We start from the raw sequence: 23,794 nt of genomic DNA, 5'->3' as shown, positions 1-23,794 counted from the left end.
GAAAATGCGGGACCATGGGTGATGTAGTCCCTCGAGTAATCCTAGTCATAACGCTTTGCAATTGACTATGCCACCTTCATTATGGAACACTCGGGCAGTTCGGGAATCCTGTTAAACACTCCAACATACCGATGTGTTACTGGTTTGTTTACATTCCCGCCCTGTTTGTTATTGACGCTGCGCGTCATCATCTGCCAATATCCCGTCCCCACCCCGGTTGCCATAGACGCCGTGCGTCATCATCCCTTAGTACCCTATCCCAGTCCCACTAACACCAGTGGGCGTTCCCTACTGCCTTATCCAATCCGCTTATAGGTATCACACACGAATGGCCGATCGCCATAGCAACTGACTGCTGCCACTCGATTCAACGTGTGAAGAGAAGACGGTAAGACGCCATGCCGGCCCGTCGGGCTTTGAGCTCTTGCCCCGTCTCCGTTCAGGTGACTGACCTCCGTTCTTTATTATCCCCTCAGATTGGCTCCTTCTTCGTGAGATGCACTTCTCAGCCTAAAGGTAAGACGCTGAAGCTTTACCAGCGCGGTTCATTCATTTTGGCCAAAAAACCCCGACATTGTTGCTCCAACCCCCGATTCCTATCTTCCCTCCAGATAATTGATTTTTTTGACGCCGCAGTGGACGTTTCTACGCCACCTCACGGCCCATGTTCTTCCTGGACTCTCCAGGATTCTGCTGGTGAGTAATGATCTTACCCATGCTATAAGTCCCTTTTTCCCATCCCGTCACCGGTGTTGATATATTTATATAATTCAATTTCAGTGCTCCACGACCCTGATCAAGATCTTCACTGGCTTGATTCCTATCAAGCCCACTCATACTGCCCAGATATTCACTGGACCACGGTAAGCCACCAAAAAACCCCGGTTCCTCTCTCTCCCCCAATTTCCTGAGGCCTTGCCCCTCACTATTGTCTCCCTCCTTTACAGCACTGCACCCAGCCCCACCTGTCCTGAAGATGATCCATAGTGATACGGATCGAAACACCGTCGACTAAACAGTCAGACTCTAGGCGCTCCCCGCAGTGGTTCTCCTTATGAACATTGAACTAAGACACTATTTAATTGGAAACCATTGTGCATTTTCACTGTATATATTTGCACCTTGCACTTTGCGCCGTTCACGCTGTATTCTTTGTCACTTGCGCTGCCGTAGTGTCACAACCCACTGTACTCGTGCACCTTGTACATACCCCTTGGGCTGATTTATGTCATTTGTTTATTTGTTTATACAGTGCTGTAACTATCTGTATTTAATTGTCCTTTCTTTTCATAATTTTGTAAATCATAAACTGATGCTTTTTAGCACAATCATGAACAAAATAACTGACTCCTTGATCCTCCTTTTAGGATAATACCGTATAGATATCCTTATTAGATATTGTCTATTGTTTTATTTAATCATACCCTTTGGGATACTGTTTTGTACACACTACCTTATACCCCAATCCCAATAGGTTGATGGGTTCATACTCCTGTTTTCTGTACATTCTCCTTGATGCAACACGCTTCCCGGTGATGCGGCGGTGTCTGCTGCGATGTCGATCCTCTTCTACGGTGATGCGAGATGCTTGACACGATGCGAGCCGCGACAGGCCCTGCGACACGCTTCCCAGTGATGCAGCGGTGTCTGCTGCGATGTCGATCCTCTCTCCTGGTGATGCGAGTTGCTTCAACAACAATGCGAGCCTCGACAGGCCCTGCGACTCTCTTCCCGGTGATGCAGCGGTGTCTGCTGTGACGTCGATCCTCTTCTCCAGCGATTCGAGGCACTTCGTGTTGTGACGCGGCAGCGCCAGTTCAGCAACCCGCTTCTTGACCTTGAGTTACGCTTCCAGCTCCTTGCGACACGCAAGTCCACAAAAAGTTGAACACAACTGCAGGCACTTCAAGAGAACTCTTTGAGAGCTGGTGGGTGAAGTCTGTTGTCCCTGAGACTTTAGCAGGATGCAAGCGCTGTTCTCAAGCCCTTGGAGATCCTTACACAAGTTGATGAAAGCACATACACAGTTCCTCTCTCCTTTCTTTGGCAGTCAGGCAACCACTGCAGGCCAATCCCCCAAGCAGCACTTCAGCTTAGGGATAGTCTCTCCTCAGTCTCTCTGGCTCCACTCCTCAGCAAAGGTTTCTACTTGTTGTCCTAAAAGTGATCTAACTACGGGGTTTGGGACCCCTAATTTATACCCAGTTTCTCTTTGTTCTCTGAAGGCAGAGTGGCCTTTGCCTAGTTGAAACCAGTTCTGGTCAGTCCTGGAGCACTCTGTTTACATGACTCCTTCTTCGCTTTCACAGTGCAGCGCAGAGACATCAGGCGCACCACATGAGGTGGAGCCAGCATTGTGGAGGGAAGGCACAGCCCAATTCAAGTCCCAAGGGAAACTCCTCCCTCCCATCTAGATGCAGATCTCTCTATTCACCACTGGGCTGACTCACCCTGTCTCCTAGAATCCCGCAGACCCTGTCAATCAAATTCCAGACAAGGAATACACAACCTTGCAGAGGCAGGCTTGGATAGTTAGACAAGAAAATACATACTTTCTAAAAGTGGTATTTTCAAACACAGAATGTTAAAATCAACTTCACTAAAAGATGTATTTTATCATTCTGAGTTTCTACCATATTCCCTGAGCCAGTTAGGATTATAAGATGTAATAATCAAATTGCCCATTCTGGCCTAAGGAGAACAGGCAGCCTTGCAATAGTGAAAAACAAAAATGGCTGTAATTCACTATTAGGACATGTCACGCACATCAGGGCTTGTCCTACCTTATGCTTACAATGCACCCTGCTTTTGGGCCTTTCGTAGGGGTGTCTGATATGAAGAAAAAGAAAGGTTTAGGGACTGGAAAGTGGGTGCACGTGCTCAGTCAACCTGCCAGTACCGGTCTGCACACATGCTATGCAATAGCAGGCCTTAGACAACCTTTTACAGTGCACTGTACCAGGGTCTGACCAGTAAACCAAATCAACAAATCATGGAATCACAAATCCATATATCAATTTAAAATAGGGAGAGAATATGCACTTTAGCACTGATCAGCAGTGGTAAAGTGCCCAGAGTCATAACACCAAAAAAAAAACAGGTCAGAAAAAGTACAGGAGGAAGGCAAAAAGTTCAGGGATGAACCTGCAAAAAGAAAAGGCCAAGTCCAACACACACCAATACAGCCACTGATACACCCAGCCACAGACAGATACACCCACTTACACACCCAGCCGAACACTAATACAGCCACTGACATCCCCACCCGAACATAGATACAGCCTCTGCCCCACTCAGCCACACACCTATACAGCCACTGACACTCACATTGAGCTACTGACAAACCTAAATCGACACCCACACAAAGAACAAAACAACCAGTCAAACTGAAATATATATAGACAGAAAGAGATATTCATAAATTTAGAAACAGACATGTACCATGTAGTTTATCTGTCTTTAAACCAGAAAACGTGGCTCTAACAAGAGCCTTTGTTTTTTCGGGAGTTTTCAAAGTTTTTTTTTTCTTTTTTTTATATTTTGGCTTTTTTAAGGTTTTTTCTGTTTATACAAATGGCAACTGTGAAAAAGAAACTGTAAAAACAAAATGCACAGAACTTGTGCAACAAGTCTTAATAGAAGAAAAAAACGTTAACATTAATGGCTTCTTGCAGCCTCAAGAACAGCAGCAATAGACTGTTCATCCACAGTCAGAATTTTGTTGCACACTGTGCAAAATGTGCCAATTTTTGCAAGTTCTGGAGATTTTGTAGGTATATGTTCTGCAACTGCAGGTGGTATTACATCTCCAGGTGCTACATATGCCACACGAGATATTGAAGGCTACTGCACATCACACTTTCTCTGTGCCCTTGCCAGGTGCCATTGATGGATGGAAGGTCTCTAAATGTTTTAGCATGGAACTAGTACCAAGAGAGTACTTTTTCCACATACACCTTGATAAGATTCTTTGGCATGACTTTCTTCTCTCCTGAGGGAACGCGAAAGAATTTCCATGCAATAGATTCTTTATTAGGCGCAGGGAACTCCTCATCAGAAGTGTCTGAGTGGTGCTGCTCCAGCTGCTGACTAAAGGGAGATGCCATTTCAAATAGTTGAAAAAAAAACGAAATAAAAAAATTGTTATATCTCAAAGTAGAAGGTGTTAACTGGAAAACTACGCCCAAAGGAGAAACAATCTGAGAGGGACTTCCTTTCCAGAAGCATCAAAGGTATTTTAACCAAAGAATTATCTTTGTTGCTCTGTCACATGGGATTCATGGTGACATATCGGTGTCAACGCGAATTGAGAAATTTGAATTTGTAATAAAACAATCTTATAAGGTAGAAATAATCACTCTAAATGACGTTTCTATGCCATTTTATCAAATCACTGAACTCAAACATCATTTTTATAGTCTCTATATATGTTTTTCGGTATTGCTAAAAAATCACATGGAATCCATGCAGGATCCGTTGTACCAGAAGTTCCGATCAGGACAGTCCGCAATGGATTTGTAAAGCCAAAAACATTAAAAAAAACACAAAAAAATCTAAACAACACAATACTTCGTTTTTTTCTCCCATAGTCCATTATTAGATTGTGTTGGAACTGCTATGAACAATGTTTTAGCTAAAGTATGAGGAGAAGTGCGAGTGTGACAGACTAGAATGGAAAAGTTATAGTTGGGTGCAGATTTTAAATGCACAAAAACATAGAAATTCTGCAGTTATAGTTATCTGAGCTAACTATAACTTACTCCCCCACCATGTACTGCTTATGACCTCACATATTACATCACTCATGGCATGACCAGTGACATTACTGATGAAATCAGAGATGACATCATCCACATGAAAAAAGAGAGGCTGCCAGGCAGGTATATCAAATCAGCCACAGGCAGCCTTTTTAAAAATGTGTCAAAGTTTGTGGATCATTTTTTGCAATCACCAGTAATGAGGTCCCCCTCTTAATTAAAGTTACCTCAGATTTCCTGAGAAGAATGTTTGATGTGCAATGGGAGAATAACTTTTGTTGATGTGCCGTGATGTAACCTTGCTTTACACACGTATACGGCATTTTGATGGCATTAAAACTGTGAAACACTTTTTAAGGTCCAGACCAATCAGATTCTGTGTGCATAATGAAATGCTTTTAAGAATGAAATACTGGTGCCTTACATGCAATATTTTCATGTATTACAATGAATTACTTCAACAGGAGCAAGACCTCTGACCTCGTGGTCAGGGAAACTGCTCTACCTTTGCGCAGCTCCGCCATTTGTGCCTTTTTGTGTGTCTGTGCCTTTTTGTCTGTTTCTGCCTTCTGTCTCTTTGTGCCGTTTTCTGTTCGCTGTTTTCATTGTTTTTGGCCCTGTTTTCCTGTTGCCTTTTTCGATCTCTTTCCTGCCTGCTGCCCCCACAGCTTCTCCCCCCTGTGTGTACCCACTCCCGCCTCGCAGCTGCTTTCCCACCCCCTCCTTAATGGTGGCCACGCTGCTGTCGCACCAATGCAAGCCCGTCTGCACCCCATATGCGACCCTACTGCAACCAACTCCAGGGACTCTGGTCCTTCGACCCCCGCCAATACGACTCAGCAACCCTCTACACACTTAACCCTGGATGCAACAACAACTGCCAGCGTTCAGTGCAGAGCATTAGCCAAGGCCCATTCTCCTACTGACACGGCTGCTGCACCTTCACCCACCTTCAGACCCTGACAGCTACTGCCAACCCACCGGATGCCAGTGCACCCAAACCCCTGAGCTGCATCCTGCTCAACGTACACTCCATGCATAGACATGCAGTGGAGATATGGGACCTCCTCAACACCCTCTCGCCCAATGTCGCCTTACTCACAGAGACCTGGACCAACACCAGCTCTGCACCTGACATCGTAACCACCATCCCCGACGGGTACAATATCCAGAAGAAAGACCGCCCAACCACCCTGGAGGAGACCTAGCCATCATGCACAAAAGCTCCCTCCGACTGACCACCCCCATCTTGAATGACTCCTCACCCCCAATGCAACACAGCCCCTTCCAGATCCAGGTCAACCCCAGAACAACCCTGTTAAACCTGGCATCTGTAGCGTGGTTTCCCCTGTCTTTTTGGCTTCTACCTCCTGTATTTTGGATGCTGTGCTGGATTTAGTTTTTGCTGGTTTAGATGCTTTGGACACTCTGCCACTGCTGATCAGTGCCCGAGTGTATGTGCTCCCTGTGTAAATTGTTATTATGATTGGATATACATGATTGGCATATTTGTATCACCAAGAAGTCCCTAGTAAAGTCCACTGGGTGTGCCAGGGCTGGTGATGACAAATGCTACTAGTGGGCCTGCAGCACTGATTGTGCCACCCACAGGAGTATCCCCAAAATGGTGTCTCAGGCCTGCCACCGCAGTGCCTGTGTGCAGTCTGTGAACTGCCATGTCCTCCTGGTCAGTGTCCCCACTGACCAGGCCTAACCCTTCCCTTTCTGACCACATTGGTCACCCCTATGGAATGCCCAAGGTACCCATTGGGCAGGGTGCAGTTTATGTGGAAGGTAGAGCATGCACTTGTGCAGGTGACATGCTCTGGTAGTGAATTACAGCCATTTTCGTTTTTCACTGCTGCAAGGCTATCTTGCTCCACAGGCTATCATGGGGGATGCTGGCTACAGTTGCTACCAGCATATCTTCCCATAGGAACAAGATAGGACATAAAAGTCTACTATCCCTGAACTCAGAATTTAATAACACACCTTTTAGGAAAGGTTGTTTTTAAATCATGTGTTTGAGAACAGCACTTTTAGAAAGTTGCTGTTCTCTTGTCTGCCATTTCTGTGTGCCTTGGCCTGTTTGTGTATTGACTGTCTGGTTTGAGAGTGACAGGGGCTGGGGATTCCCCAGGAGGCTGGCTGAGTCAGCCCTAGGCTGATTGACTGCATTTGCAACTTGAAGGGTGGGAGGAGATAGTACCTGAGCCTGAATAGGGCTGTGCCTGCCTTCCACAATGCTGGCTCCACCTCCTGCTGGGCGGCTGACGACCCTGCCCCACACTCTGAAAGGAAAGGAGATGAGAGGAAAACAAAGTGCTCAAGGAACACCCAGAACTGGTTCAGACCGGGCTCAGAGCCCTCCTGCACAAAGGGAACAAAGACTTTTAGGGGTATGAGTATAGGACCCCTGACTACAGAAAATTAGATCATCCTGGAATCAAGAAGGAACCTCTGCCAAGGAGAAAGCTGAAACTGAAGAAGGACGATTGTCCAGCTGTTGCTATGCTGGATTGCCTTGCTGTTGCTTTGCTGCCAAGGAGAGGGGAAGGACTTTGCTTTGTGCTGTGTCCCCTTGCTTGAAGGAATCTCCAAGGGCCTGAGAAGAGCTGGCTCCCTGTTTTTGAAGTCCCAGGAACAAAAGGACTTCACCCCCAGCTTCTCCTGAGCTCTACTGAGAGAGTTCTGTCCTTCCTGGAGAGCGTGGCCCATGTGTGGTGCCTCTGGAAGTTGAACCTGTGTTGGGAAGCTGGAAATCACACTTTAAAGACTTTGCTACAGAAAAGTTATCGCTCGCTGCGGAGCGCATCCCCGACAGTGCGAGGAAATTCCCACCGCTATGAAGGCCGAGATCGTCACAGCGCCTGTTGCTGGAGCCGTCGCATCCTTCATTTGCGGGACGCACCGGACCGGTGCGGGAAGACTAACATCGCTGCGAGTGTTGTCGCAGAGCCTGTCGTCGCTGGGTGAGATCGCTACACCGCTTGCTTGCGGACCGCATCACGTCACTGCGAACATCGTCGCAGAGCCATCGCATCGAGGAGTTGCGAGAGGGAGATCGCCGCTGGATCACGCATCGTCGCCCGGGAGATCGTCGCAGCCCCTACAAGATCGTCGCATCGTGCCTTTGCGAGAACAAACTTCATACGGAACCTACGCACCGGAATCCATACAAGTGGCCTTCCTCCCCATACAGACCGGATTCGTCGCAACACGCCGCTGCTGTAGAGGGCCTGACGCAAACGCCTCCCCAAGGTCTCAGGAGCAACGCATCGCTTGTTTTCCACCACACCAGCTTCTGCTTTTGGAACTTTGTTGCATCTAAAGGTACTGTTGGCTAAATGTGACGCTACTGTGAAGTTTTCACGGAACTGTGGATTATTTTTATCACAACCTTAAGAACTCTTTCGCAACCATATTCTTGAACTGTGTATGTTGGATTTTTGTCGTTTTGGTCTTGTGTAGTTTAGATTAAATACCTTTTTTTTCTAAACTGTTGTGGAGTCAGTTTGTGGTGTTTTCACTGTGTTACTGTGAGTGTTGGTACAAATACTTTACACATTGCCTTCTGATTAGCCTTGACTGCTTGTGCCAAGCTACCTAGAGGGTGAGCAGGGGTTATCTCAGAGGGTTTCCTCCTTACGCTGATTAGAAGCAAGGGTCTCTATTTGGACAGTGGTACCTACCTCTGCCAACTAGAGACCCCCAGTTCTAACAAACCCTAAGTAGAACTCTCACCTACAGACCTCCGAGACCTCGTGGACCGTTCTCTAACACTATCACAGACCACATCGCGCCCCACGCCCTCGCCTCCACGGACTATGTACTGCTTGGAGACCTGAACTTCCACCTTGACAACCTCAGTGACCCCAACTCCATCGCCCTCCTAGACAACCTCGTCCACATCGGACTGAAGCCACTCATCACCACCTCCTCCCACAAAGCGGGACGTACCCTCAAACTCATCTTCGCCGGAGGAATCAATATTCACTTCAGTCATACCATGCAACCCCTCTAGGTGGACCACCACTGTGTCCACTTCTCCTTCTCAAAACCCACTGCACACGAGCCAACGCCACAACCCCCTTGCAGAAACTGGAGCAAGAGCACCAAAGAGCACCTCGCCTTTGCCCTCAGCCGCACTCCTCCACCCAACCACGACCGATGTTAACTCTGCAGCCAACAAACTCCACAAATGGATCGCAGACTGCGCCAACCCGCTTGTTCCCCTCCAGAAATTCAACAGATAAAACAACACGAAAGGTTCACCATGCACCTTCGAGAATCCGAGCGTTCGTGCTGAGGAATCGAGAAAGCATGAAGGAACAGCAAAAACCCAGAAGCACGCACCGGCCACAGGACCGCCACTACAGCACTCCATCAACTCATCACATCCATGAAGAAGAACTTCATCCAGGACAATATCCTATCCAACTCCTGCAACTCCAAGGAACTCTTCAACATCATACAATAATTCACCAGACCCCCCTAGTGAAACCTCTGACATCCCTCCTTCCCAGGACCTCTGCAACAAACTCTGCTCCTTCTTCACCACAAGATCAGGACACTCTGCGACATCTTTGATGAACATAACCAAGGCACCGACCCAACACCCTCCACCAGCAAAGCCACTCAGCTGACCATCCTCTCCTGGACCTCAGGCACCACGTCAGCAGGTAGATGTGGGAGAAGTGCCTGAAATTGAACTCTGGTAACACCAAGGTCCTTCTCTTTGGCCAGAACACCTCTTTTTGATCACCTTATTGGTGGGAGCAGAAACTTGGCATGCTCCCAACACTTGTCATAAAAGCGAAAAATCTTGGAATAATCTTCGATGCGACTCTATCCTTTAAGCACCACGTTAATGCCACCACTTTCTCCACCTTTAACACCCTAAAAATGCTCAGAAAAGTCTTCCCATTATTACCTAATGATCTAAAAAAAGTAGTCTCCTCTCTTATACTTTCTAAATTAGACTATTGCATGCCCTCTTTGTCATTCTGCAGAAAGGACTTCTTGTTAAGTTACAGGTTCTCCAGAAATCTGCGGCTCAACTTTTGCTAGGGATTTCCAGGCAACAGTCTGTCAAACAGGCACTTGTCTCCCGCCACTGGCTCCCTTTGAAGAATCTGATAGATTTTAAAGCCTCATGTATAGCGTTCAGGACCTTGCACAACTATGGACCCGAGTAATTGATACACTGGTTCCACTGGTATGCTCTATCTGGTTCCACTGGTATGCTCCATCCAGAACTCCTCGCCCCTCCACTTCCAACCTTGTCGAAATTCCTAGATTTTGGTTATCAGACTGGGGAGGCAGAAGTTTTATTACCACTACAGCTAAATTGTGGCACACCCTTCATGCTGAATTACAAAATTCCTCTGAACTGCTCCCATTCAGGAAGGGCCTCAAAACCTGGCTTTTAACTCTATAGGTACTTATCTGTAATAAGTTATAGGATTTATCTGTAACTCCTTCATTTGGTTAAAACGCCTCTCCTATCATGCTATTAGCACCCAGATACCTCCAGGCAGTATTTTGTGTTTTATATATTTTTTTAAATCTAATCTGGCTCCAGACTAATGACAGGGGGGTATGCAGCCCTTTGTGTGAAGAGAGGACACAGCCTCTTCAAGTGTAAGTGGGGTTGGGCCCAGCTCCCCCTCCCATCCTGCTAGTGATGCCCCATCCAGTCACACCTAAGAGCCCCATTGTGTGTGGTTGTCCATGAGGCATGCACTGTCAGCTACACTCAGTCATGTGACCCAGAGACAGGCTGCAGGTACCAAATGGCTAATGCAAAAAATGCCAACTTTCTAAAAGTGTCATTTCAAAAATGTACATTTAAAATCCGACTTCACCATAGTATAGGATCTTGAATTCCAATTACATAGACACCAAACATGAACTGGTTTCATATTCCCATTTGGAAATCACACATATAAAATGTAATAAGGTAACTCCATGGTACCCTATGGTAGAGGCAGGGCTTGAAGTAGTGAAACACTAATTTAAGAGTTTTTCACTACCAGAACATGTAAATCTCAAAAGTGTATGTCCTACGTTTAAAATTAATTTTCACCCTGCCCTCTGGGCCGTCCAGTGCCTACCCCAGGGGTGACTTATTTGTATTAAAAACGGAAAGTTTGGGCATGGCCGATTGTTTATTTTTCCAGGTCAAAATGGCAGTTAAAAACTGCACACACACAGGCTTCAAGGCAGCCCTGAGACATGTTTAAGGTAGTACTTAGGTGAGTGGCACAATCAGAGTGTTGCAGGACCACTAGTAGCATTTAATTTACAGGCCCGGGGCATAGGTAGTGCTACTTTACTAGGGACTGACTAGTAAATTAAATAAGCCAAACTAACATATTTTATTACAAGAGCACAAGCAATTTAGCAGTGGTTAGTAGTCGCAAGGTGTGCAGAGTCCTAAGGCCATTAAAAACAGGAGGTCAGAAGGCAAAAGTTTAGGGGGAAACCCATACCAAGGGGTCCACTGCCCCAGGGTGCTGCTCCGCACTGCTGGGCCTAAGCCCGACTTGAGAATGGCTTTTAATGCACTGGTCTTGTTATGCCTCCATGGAGGCTACGTCCTGCTCTTCAGTATTCCAGACAACAACATGGCGCCTATAGAAACGTCCCGAATACAGCAACACAATCCATTAATGGACTAAGGAAGTACCAATGGACGGCCCCAATAGATCTGGAACTCCATTGGCTCCTAGTGCCGTGTTCTCTTTCATTTCACTTCTATAGCTTTGACACTGCACCTTCCGCAATCATTAGGAAGCCACTGAGAAGGACTGGTGTGATGTCACAATCCTCAAAGAATTATTTATAATGCTAGTTAGAAAATGTGGCTTTGGAAACTTAGACAAATACTCTCTGATGCTGTACTTTCCATTACGATGCAATTTTATGTATCTACACTTTCTTAAAAAAAAAAATTCTAGACCTGGAACACTTTTTTCACGTTTTTCACGTGTTAAAATTAATTGCATAGGTAATGCTGTATGATCACTTTATTTGAGATGGATCTAGCTAGAGAGAAGAATTATTACCCGTGTTTTAAGTGTCAAATGTCAAATGTTGAACTCGTCAATAAACCTAGCTCTGAAAACGTCGTTATATATTTCACATAAGACCGTTTTCCCTACAGTTTTCAAAATGCTTCCATCTCTGTTGTTCTTGACTTAAGAAATAGAAATGCACACGTAACTTGTATACCCTATTTATATGTTATGAATATGTACTAATCAGGAAAAACTAACAATTACATTACTAAAATGTTACTTTAAATTCATATCATTCAACAGCGCACGTTTTTAAAGTTATTCGAAACGTAAATGTATAATGTTTTCTACAAACTGAAAACGAGGGTGCCATTTTAGTAACTGAGATAGTCTATAATTTCACAATTAGACGCTATTAAAATAGATGGCTGTCAGCTGTCATTAAGCAATCTAATTATTCCAGGGTCTGACGATCTGATGTCAAGGAAATGGCACGTTGAAATAGGAAGTACGAGTCACCAATTTTCAAGTTCCGATTTTCAAAGTTACTTACCATAGACAATGCGCTTTGTCACAACCATATTCAAATCGTCTCAGCTGCAAATTGATATTGAAATTTTCGCTCGAGTAGCAGGTAATATCTTATGTTTTCAGTCCTGCTCCTTCGCGTATTTTTGTGCCCCAGATTTCACAAATTATAATATAAGGGAAATCAGTCTATGTAGCTTGATTTTTAAGCAGGCAGTAAAAAATGATGCGCGATTATAGCGCACTTCCGGGAGCCTATGCTAATAGCACCGGAGGAGACTATTTCTTCCATTGCGATGGACTATGAACAATGGAGGAGCCGCACATTAATCAAGTTATTGAATTAATTTAGCACGAGGGTCTTTGGGGTTTTCAACACTGCGTTATGATGGATGATCACCTCACACAGTACAAACATACTAAGCCACCTGAGGATTGTGATAGGCACTGAAAGATCTCACACCAAGAATATTTTTTCATTTCCATCAGGTCCGATAAAAGTGTACCACCTTAAGTAAATCTAGCAAATAGGTTCATTCTGAAACACAACCATTCGTCCTACAATTGACTGCGCAGTCTTCAGGGCTTCGTCCAGAGGGGGATCATCACATACTTGCTCTCACCCAACAATCGCTACAAAATGCACGTACACATCACGAAATCCCCCAAAGCCCCACGATTCCACGGGAAACACCTATGCATCATCATAACCCTTTTTTTATAAAACACCAACATCTCTTCGAAGTAATTGTTTGTGCTTTACCCATTTTTTTTCTTTCGCTTGCGTAACGATTAACGGTTGGATGACATAACTTTCATTAACATGTATGAAATGCTGATAAACTTATAATCAGATTGTGTAAAATTCTGGCACTAAATACCGTGGCATGGCTATATTCAAGGATCTACATGTAGATTGTAGAACCATGCTAGAGAATGTGTGAGGTCCAGAGCAAGACATTTTAGGCCCCCTGTTCGAATAATCTTACATTTTTAGTCCTTTCAGGCGCTCATTATATCAAACAATATTGATTTGTATTTAAAATGTTTGAAAATTAGTGCACGGTCTGACTTGCCCAACAAACACCCACATGCTAATAGTTCCAGGAGAAAAACAATTATTTTAGTACTTAAATCTAGATCCTATTTGCCATGCAGCAATAATATTTGGAGTGGAATTTAGTGGATATAGTAAAGAAACAGTAAAGGTGGTTTGGTACATTTTTAGGGTTCTAGTGGGTATGAATAAAATATGATAAAAAGCACTTGAAGTTGAAGCTTAAAGTGCCAGGTACGCATTATCACAAACAATTCCTCTTCACCAATGGATTTCTTGTTGCAAGAGGGAAAATCTGACCAGCACACAGAGATTTTCACTCTTCCCTCAGGAGAATTCAAAATTCTTTCTCCTCAACTCTCTTGCCCTGCCTTTTCACTCCTATTTATCTTTCTATGTACACACTTCTTCGGCTAGACAGTGAGCTATGGCTCTACTGAGTAGTTGAAATGGGAGATGGAAGGAGACAGAAGGAGGGCAGAGAGGTAAAGAGAACAGCATATTAAGAGACCTGTAGTACAGGGAGACCAAAGTAAGAGCTAGAGATGAGTTAGAGAAATAAGGTGAGGTGGGTAGAGACTAAAAGTAAACATAGAAAGGTGAGGTAGCCAGAAGAAAAATACAGCAAGGTAAAAATGGAACAAGTGTGTAGAGAAACAGAAGTACAGAGACAAATCAGGTTTTAGAATGAGGAAGAGAAAGCTAAAGATAGGGAAATGTGTATAAGGAGGAAGAGTGATGGAGTACACAGAAGGGTGAAGTAGGGAGGTGAGGTAGAAAGAGGGGTAAGGTAGAAAGAAGGGGAAGCGGAGAGGTAGAGGTATTGATATACAGTTGATGTAGTGTGAGATAAGATAGGGAGAGGGTCAGACGCATACAATGAGAACTGAGGTATAGAAAGATAGGTTTGATAAAGAGAGTAAGAGCCAGAGTTACAGGTAAAGAGCAAAGAGATGAAAGCGAGATGAGGCATGAAGAGTAAAGAGGGGATGTCCAGATATAGAAATATATATGAAATACCAGCATTGGTAAAGCTCACAGCTACCTCCGGAGAGGTCTCCCAGCGCTGGGGCCGTCAGGAAGATTAAGCAACCTATTACCCAGAGTCACATGGTGCTGAGCTAACCTTCCACCGGCGATCAAACCTTGAACCCCATGGTCCAGAGTCAGGCACCCTGGCCGCTGCGCCACACCTCTTGCATGACTAAGAGAGGCAAGATTGGTACAGTGGTAAAAAAATAGTAGGGTGTAAATACAGGTAAACACAGATAGATGAAATAGAGATACATATAAAGAAAGTGGGTAGAAAGAGGTGAGGTTGAGAGGGTGAGTTGAACTCGACAAGGAGATACAGAGGAAGGGGGAAGAAGAGGTAGCAAGAAAGAAGTAAGTTAGGTGAGATAGAGGGCACTAAGAAAGAAATGGGAGGTAAGATACGTAGTTGGCAATGAATGGAGAAGTAGATTATGGGGTTAAGTAGTAGGAGATAAAGAGGGAGGGCAGTTTGATAGTGAGAGATAAGGTAGTGAGAAGTGAGAGAAATGTGAGGTAAAGAGTAAAATGATATAGTTAAAGAGGGGTTATAAAGAGTTATAAAGTAGAGAGGAGGGTGAGAGAGAGGAAGAGAGGGGTGAGGTATAAAGCTTTCAACAGAAATAGAGAGGTGAGAAAAGGAGTATTGACGTTAAGATAGAAAAAACAAAGATGGTGTAATGATACAGGCAGGGGGGAATGAAAAGAGCAGCAATATGCAGAGTGAGGTGTCCGGCAGAGAGGGATTTGATTATGTTTTGTTAAATTGTCCAATCTTCTTTCATATATGCATTTAACTAAATTTCACATTCTGTGATAAATACAAAAGAAGAGAAAAGCATTTGTATCGCAAAGAGACAGTGAAACATGCAATTCCAATTGATATTAGTCAATTTTCAAAGATTCTCTTATCTTACCATTACGTACTACTAATGACCGTGGGATTCAGAGTGGATATCCTTTAGCTGGAGTTGCATGAAATTGGAAAGCCTACCACATAGAGGCGTAACAAGGAAAAATATATTTATTTCTCCAAGTTTCTTCCTTGTTCCATACTTGATGCGTTCTGTGTCACACATAGAAAGAGGAATTTGCCTCTTTGGAATGTTTTTTTACCTGAAGATTGCTTCCTGGAGAAAAACCATCCTAGTCGTAACATAGGCACCTTTGCATAATGATGGAAAGGTTCCTGCATTGGTACTAGGCAGTCACGAGTGTGGTAGAGCTAGGAGAGAGCTGAAGAGCACCATATCGTAGTAGATATGGCGCTTTTCAGCTCTTTCCTGTTCACTCAACACAGCATAGCAACTTTGCTTGCTGCCCTGCATTACATAAACTTTTGATAAATATGCCCCTTAGTCTTTTTTTCTGAAGTCAAAATCCTTCAGCAGGTCAGCAGGCTGCAGGTTCCACAAAGTCAGGTAGGTGTTTGATGAGGTCCCAATGAAGTTGTTGGTTTTGGCTGAAAAATCATGGGGAAAGAAAATTGTAATGTTGTGCCCAGGAAAGTTCTCTCACCAGTCAGATACTTTTGGCACCTTTGCTCATTCAAGAATTCTATGTTCGGATTTAGACTCTTTTTTGGAGCTCAGAATCCACCAGTGGGGCAAAGCTATGGGCTGTATCCAAAGAAGGTACCACAAGGCTGAATACATTCCTGGCGAGGTCCCACTGAATCAGATTTGCAGCTCTGGAGAAGCTCATGGAGGTAGAAACTTGATTCTTTTGCCCAGCGGCAACACACCTTGGGCTTGGCAGGTTTGTCCAGGGCTCAGGAGGTCTTCAAGTCTAAAAACCTTTTCAAGTCCCAGGTTCTCAGGGATGTTCAGAGATTTCCAGTTAGACACAACCAAGCGTACCAGGACTCAGGAACAACACTTGAGTGTGTCAAGCCTCACTACAGAAGGAGCCACATGCAGGGAATAGGTCAGGTCTAGTTGGAACTGGTCAGCAGGTCTCTTCAGGAAAATACAATTTTCAGCTTGTTGTGGCTCTGTAGCTTGCACAGAGGGGCAGCAAACACACTCTTGGAGTCAATTTTTTGTCCTGTGTATAAGGAAGAGCAGGACCAGCCCTTCAGGTCTTCTAACTAGTATCAAACAACATTTCAATCCTTCTTTTAATCTGCAACATGTCCAGTAGCGTTCTGAAGAAAGTGTCTTGGGGTGCCACATTTACACCTGGCACTAAATTATGGGTGGGAGGGACTATTGGCCCCTTCAGTTCCAACAGGGGCAACTGTTCCAAGGGGTTACCCTACACACTTGGCAGCAGGTCCTATGCGCCCTACTGCAAACAATCCTACAGTGTCCCATGCTCACTATATACAAGATGGAGAAACTCTTCTCCCCTTGTGCATTGCCTGTGTGCCCATGCAGACAAATGCAAGGGTAATAAGCAGCCCTCATCTGTGGTCACTCCAAATCAGTTGTGGGGCAGCCCCTCCACTTAGTTTGTGTTGTCCTGACTGGCAGGACAAAATAAGGAGCCTGTACAGCTGTCATCTGACATCTACTTCGGAAAGAGGAGGCCCCTTTAAAGTAAATGAAAGTTCCTGTGAACTGCCCGACTGGTCTCCTACCATAGGAACAAAACACTTTTCCACACCCAGGCTATTGTCTTTGTCCTGGGAGCAGTTTTCACACCTCATGAGGACTATTTACCAGCGTGGTGACAGTTGGAGACTAATGCGGGTTAGCCTGTGGGTCTTTAGGTAGGGAAAAGGTAACTTTGTAAAAGCCTACTTTCCTTAATATTTATTAAAAATCAGACTGCAACATTGAGTTGGGATTTTAATTAACGATAAAATACAGTACTTGAATTTTATTCTAGCTGTGCCATAGCTAGACATAGCAAAATTAATATTTAACCCCTTCCGTGCTCCCGTCGGCCAACAGCCATCGCAAGCACTACCTGGCTGGTGCTGCGCACGTCCGTAGGCCGACGCGGCCCCGCCCACTCGTTAAAACCGCAGTTGAATTCGCGCTGCGGTTAAGTGGTTAACATTGTTTTCCGATGTTTCTCCATGTGCCAGCCAGCCTTTCTGCAGTGAAAATAGCTTTTTGGGGCTAGTCACTGTAAAAACATGTTACCTTTACATTTCTACTTGTGCTATGGTTAAATACCATGCACTCTGCTCTGTGGGCTATAAGGCCTACATAGGGGTAACTTATTATTATTTAAAAATGAGCTTTTCCCTGTCAACAATGTTTATTTTGACAGATTGGGGTGGAGTTTTAAAACTGCAGCAGCCTGGCTACAGTGGTAGGCCTGAAGTCTGCTTTGATTTATCACACTAATATATGGCACAGTTTTGCTGTAGTCTATTGGTGATTTTTAACTTTCCATGCAAGGGTGTATTTTGGGACACCCAACACTATTATCTTATAAGAAGGATAGGCCAATTAGCAGTAACCCAATGTTAAAATGTTTTAGGGATAAGAGTACATGGCCTGAGCACTGAACATCAGTGTCTCAATGTGGAGAGTGTGAAAGCCAGCAATAAAAGTAAGCAACAAATTAGGGGGGACATCACAAAATGGGGAATGTTCTCACAAATTTCTATTTGTCTTTTTGTATGCGAGCTGGAGAGTAATTAAGGATTAAAGACTGAGCTGTATTTTTTGTCAATGTAAAATCAGATTTATTTTCATTCTGCTATCCAATAAAGCAAATAGGTTAATGCTTGAAAGCTAGTGAGGTTTTATAAACAATATAATTTACTTTTTGCCTCTCACAAGATATACATCCTTGTACCAGTGTACATATGCTTCCCTATCACAAGTAGTTTGAATGAACACAATAACATTTGAAATATATAATTATGACTACATTTTTGGCATAGATAATGTTATAGATTGCAGGGGTCGCTGTTAGCATGAGCTGAAAGCCATTTTGTACTTGGCAGCCATTTTAGTTAATCATGTGCTTGCCATGTGCTTTCTCCCTTTTCCAGAGCCTTGAACATGCTCAGAAAGGCCTAGCTATTAGATTGCACCTGCTTCTAGTATAGAACTGTCAGGCTATTCTTGCTGATGTTAGGAGAAATGTCTCTCCTCCCACTTTGTTGAGCAAGCAAATTTTGTATAGCTATATTAGTCAGTAAGCATGCTTACATGTGCCAGGACCTCCCCTTGGTTTTATGCTGACTATGTAACCTATGCATATATATGGCCTTTTTCTCTGTTATCCTTAGAATGCCTCCTACAGTGGCCTGAGGGTACTGTGTGACATAGTCTCCCTCATCTGAGGCTAATAAATGCATTATTTTTATATTACAGCTTCTGTGCCAATCTCTTCTTTGTTGGTTAAAAGGACCAGGTGTATCAGTGAACCCCTTATGAGATTTATATTTCTTCAAATGGCGCCCAAGGTGGGGCTCATCAGAAAAGCGGCTATCCAAGGAAGTGGTCTTGACAGGAGACATGAATCTACTGAGGAGGCAGGACAGGACTTTACTAAGGAGGTACCCTGAGCACTGAGATTCTCTCTCTGCAGCCCAGTATATTTCTGGTCGTCCTGATTTGATCCTCCAAATGTTTACCGCTCCTGACTGAGAACCTGTTTGGCGTGAGTATTCTAAAATGACCGTTAGGTCACACAGAACTTGGCAGTGAGAGGCTGGAGATTTGTGCTTGGTAAGGTTGTCGACATTTTCTTGACTTGTTTTGGCCAAAAATCTTGGAACTTCCTTGGATATATATGAATTGCAATTAATATAGACAGGTAATGAGATTTTTCTCTAACTCTTTTAAAACTTGAACGGCACACATTGAGTTAAGTGCTACTTTGTGAATAATATTGTATATGCTGCAATATTCTTGGCATGCCTGTTCTTAAGCACACTTCGTAGAAAGTGCTGCCTTCTTGGAGGTACCATAATGGAATTTGAACGGAATCAGCCGGCTCCCCTAGAGGGGAGACCTAAATAGGTTTAGGTATATAAAACGTATTTCTTCCTTGGTGACTCAGTACCCCATGGAATTAAAATATGTACATAAAAAAAGGATCCTGGTCTATGTACTTAGGAATGATATGCAGAATGCTTTTTGAGTGTTATGCCAGCCAAAACTAGCGAATTTGGTGTATTTTTGACTTCTTGAACATGGAACAGTCTTTGGGCTGTTTATGTGCATTTTTTTTTTTTGGACTACTTTTGAGAAGCTCTTCTTGTAAATATGACTTACAATTAGTATTTACAAAGGGTTTGGTTTCAGTACAGTCTTTGGGCTGTCTTTTGTTTCTGTCCTAAGTGTAGATTTGTGGGTTAAATGTGTGTTTAAATGTCTACATGGTTTGTGATTTGACATCGGTGGTACTTGTGTGAGTAAGTAGCAATTGCGTTCTTTGTGCAAGAATGGCTAGCCTTAAGCACGCTGTATTGTGTGTTCTGAGTGTATGACCCCCTTCTGAAAATGTTTGGAATGAGCTCAATGTGTTTTTTTTTGTTGTCATCATATGTCATTTAATTAACTAAATATTAAATAAAAAATCCAGAAATTAATTATCTAACATATGCTAAATAGCTGAACTCTATCATTAAAATTGACAAAGGAAGAAACTATACATTTGTGCAAATTGCCACAATGCTAAAGATAAAATTAGAATTCACATTAAATAGGATTAAAATACGCCTCATACAGAGGAAGAAAAAACGAAATTGTGTACTTTGTAATAGTTATGACTGAAATACAAAATGTTACAGCATTCTCCTTAGACACATATATTAGATATTAAAAGGCATTCACATCATCTGAGTAAATTGGTTGTTGCTGAACTAAACACAACATAATAGAACAATAGATTTTGACCGCCTTGAAATGCCTCAGTTTTTAAATAGACTGTGACATGCTTACTTTCAGCACCAGAGAAAAAAAAAACTTTCCAACAGCTGTGTTTAAACTGTCTCACTGAGAAGAAGCTGTCTAACCCAACAAACGGGGATTAAACTCTGTCAAGACATTACAAATACAGAAAAAGGGTTTTTTCCTCCTAAGAAAGGTGTAGAATTCGATGCCTGCTGGTCACAGCAACAGCTGCATAAATAGCACATGGCTATTCCTGACCACAGGCCACAGAGGGGAAAATGCTCAGTCGTCTAAGTCAGTGTAAGCCTGGTATAAAAGCCTGCATTACAGAACTGTTGCTTTTAAAAAGTCACAAAAGACAGTTTCATTATTTTGGATAACAGAGAAAAGATTAGAAGGGATTTGCTTTCTTAATGCCTTTTTACATAAGCACATCCGTGGTTTTAATCTTAAATAATAATTGTCCTTTAAAAAGTGGCGCAGACATTTCATATTTCAAGTAAGGCTTCTATGCTTATATTTATAAATAAATACATTTTAAGGCAAAAAGGTATGAGGCTTGCTTTTCATACGTGGAACCATCAAAAGGCTTGATGTTATTAAAACATTTTTTTAAAAAGGGGAATTTTGACTATGGAAATATTTTTATTTTGTTAAAAATAAATTGCATTAAAATCGTTTTTGATCCTTATAATATCTAATATTCCTACTGTGAATAATATATGACTCTTAGCATCAAAGTTGAATTTAAGCCACGCATTAGTACAATGGGGGGAGGAACTAAAATGTAAAATGTCTCTTTACCCAGGCATACAAACCTAATTTTTATAAAGGTGTACCTTATACATTTCTGATCCCCCATTCCTGGGCAATCTAGAGAACACTCTGGGGATTCCTATTATGCAAAAATATTGTAGGTCATTCATTTTTACTGGAAAACAGGAAGGGAATAGGACTGCCTTTCAGCTGTGATTCTTCATAGTAGCTTTGAATTGGAAAAGCCGCATCGAATGCCTTGCACAAAATAGGACAGCTGGTAAGGGTTAATGGTCGAGTTCTGCATTTAGCAGCCTCGCAGGGCTCAGAGCAAGGTTTGCTTTGACATTTCGACCTCTGAAACATTTTGAAAGACAAGATGACAGCGCGGGGAGAGAAAGAGAAGTTTTGCTTACGATTTTTGGCAAAAGCAAGTTTTGTGCACTCATATGAACAGAGGGAAATATAATGGTATATGTGGACTCTGATTAAGAGAAGAGCTCTGCCATGTATAGAGCACTAATGCTTTTAGTTTGAAGATTACTGTGCAAGGGCTGAGATAAGGAGGCAATGGGATTTATTTAGAATTCATGCGCCCTCATGATACAACTAGTATAATTGCTAAGGGATTGGTGGTTGGTTATTAATGTTTTATAGCTAGCTAAATGTGCTATTTACCTCCTACAACTTTGTTTATGCCCAGGTGCTACAAATAGGGGTTGATAGTGTTGACAGAAGTGAAACCTGTTTCAGGTTTTCCTACTGTCACAATGGGAGAAGGAGGTTAGCTCCTCTACAAATTAAGGGTAGGCAAAGTTATGTTTTCTCTCTCTTTTTCTCACTTTTGTTTAGCCTGTCTAAGCTGTCTAGGAATTAGCCATGAGAAATTTAGCTGGCTATTCAGTAATACTGTTTTAAAATTGTTAGCATTAATAAAATGGATATATAAATATGCTAGGATACTGCCCATCCTGTCTGATGAAATTTTTGAATTGATGAGTAGTCTAGATTGATGTTCCCTTATTTGACCTTTAAGGGGAACTAGATGTGGGTAGTTTTTTTTTGGTTCTTTTATTCTCAGGTGATAACCCCATTATTATTAGCTTTTCTGTGTAAATAAGCTAACAGCCCTCATTAGAGTTGATGTTGCATAGTTTGGATCGTGAAAAGTAGAAAATAGGAAAAACGCCCATGTGATCCTCAGCAAACATTTTTAAGACAATATTGTTTTATAGGAGTTTGTTTGTCACAACATGTACTGCTGGAGAAATTTATGTATCCACTATGTTGAATTTTTTTTAGCTCTTTATGTCATAAGAATCCCTGTTAAATTAGCAGTTTTAGATTTTCCTGCTGCACCTATAACATGAGAGCATGGTCCTTAATGTACAATGTAGGTGCTCTTATTAAGAGAAATCATTTTAGAAGTTTCTGCAGTCCTGTACAAGTAATATAAAGTATATGAGTAAAAGTGTAGAACATTTCCTTTTTTCTTGAGAGTCTTCAGATAACTAATATAGGAATACACACATGTAAGGATTTGGAGTATGTCTGTATTGTTTTTCTCTTTTCCTCAGAATTTAGTAAATGAACACAAACTTCTTTAGCTGCTTCAAATAGAGTAATAGGTCCAGGGTTTTTACTCTCAAATAGATGAAGTTGTTCTTGGGTGCCTTGCTAATATATGGGGCGTCCCAAGACTAGGAAGTATTCTGAGACTATCCTCTCTGTGGATAGATTATTTGTATGACATTTTGTTCTGTCCACCAATAGATATTTGCTGCCTTTCAACCATTGCCAGAGGGGCCCGGACATCAGATCCAGCCTGGGGAGTCAGCACCAGTCCAGATTGAAGCCAAAGTGAAGGTAACCAGCACAGGCTTTGCTGGCAACTAGGACCTCAGTGAAGGCGGAATCACTGGAATGTGAAATGTGTATCCCTGCCACTGTCTTGGGCAAAAGACGGCCTCACAAATCAGAAAGGAGAAGTTGTGGATCAAGTTTTTGATGCCCAGCTGAGAGAGTCACAGACCGACTAGAACGGCAAGAAGGTTTTGCTTGAGGTGACCCCTTTTGAAACAAGAGTTGCTTCAGAGATCCCAGCATCAGGCCTCTGAATCCTGGTTATAAAGGGAATGAAAGTGTGCACCTTTGTTTGCTGATCAAGAGATACCTGGGCACACTGGATGTAATTTGTGGCCCCAACAAAAGAGCAGTGCACCAGCAGGGCAATATAGGAGTTAGGGAAGGACTTGAGTTTAGGGTACAGGTGCTGTGTCTTTGGTGCCTGTTAGATTGAAGTGAAGAAAACTGTTGCACTGCCTGAGACACTGGACAGGATCGTTGAAAGACTTTTTCTTCTCAAACTGGGCCTTGATTCCTGATTTGCGAGTTGTGCAGGACTAGCAGAGAAGCAGAGGAATGAAGGGAAAACCACAGCTAGATAGAGGACTATTGCTTTGGGTTGAGTAATGTATCTTCTGTCTGAAATGGATTCATGTGTCTATTGACTTCTTGTTTTAAGAAATACTGCACCAATAATGTCATGTCACACACTTTCTCATCAATTTGATACCATAGTTCACCTTTGCTGAGATGAGACTGTTGCTAAAATCTTTTAGGCAAAAATCATATTTTTTTTAAACGGCTTGTAAATTTGCAATGTAATCTATTACATTTTTGGGATACTCTGCCTGAATGACTAGAACCCATTTTTTCCTCAGCTTACATTGCATCAGAATATCTTGTATGCCTAGTTCTTAACATCCTTAGATGAAACTAAATGCACAACGATATAAAGAGGCTACATATTCTGCGCTGAACCTGTGGTAATAA

Source organism: Lissotriton vulgaris, chromosome 1_1 (genome assembly GCF_964263255.1).
Source record: "Lissotriton vulgaris chromosome 1_1, aLisVul1.2, whole genome shotgun sequence".
Classification (NCBI taxonomy): Eukaryota; Metazoa; Chordata; class Amphibia; order Caudata; family Salamandridae; genus Lissotriton; species Lissotriton vulgaris.
This window is presented reverse-complemented; position numbering follows the sequence as displayed.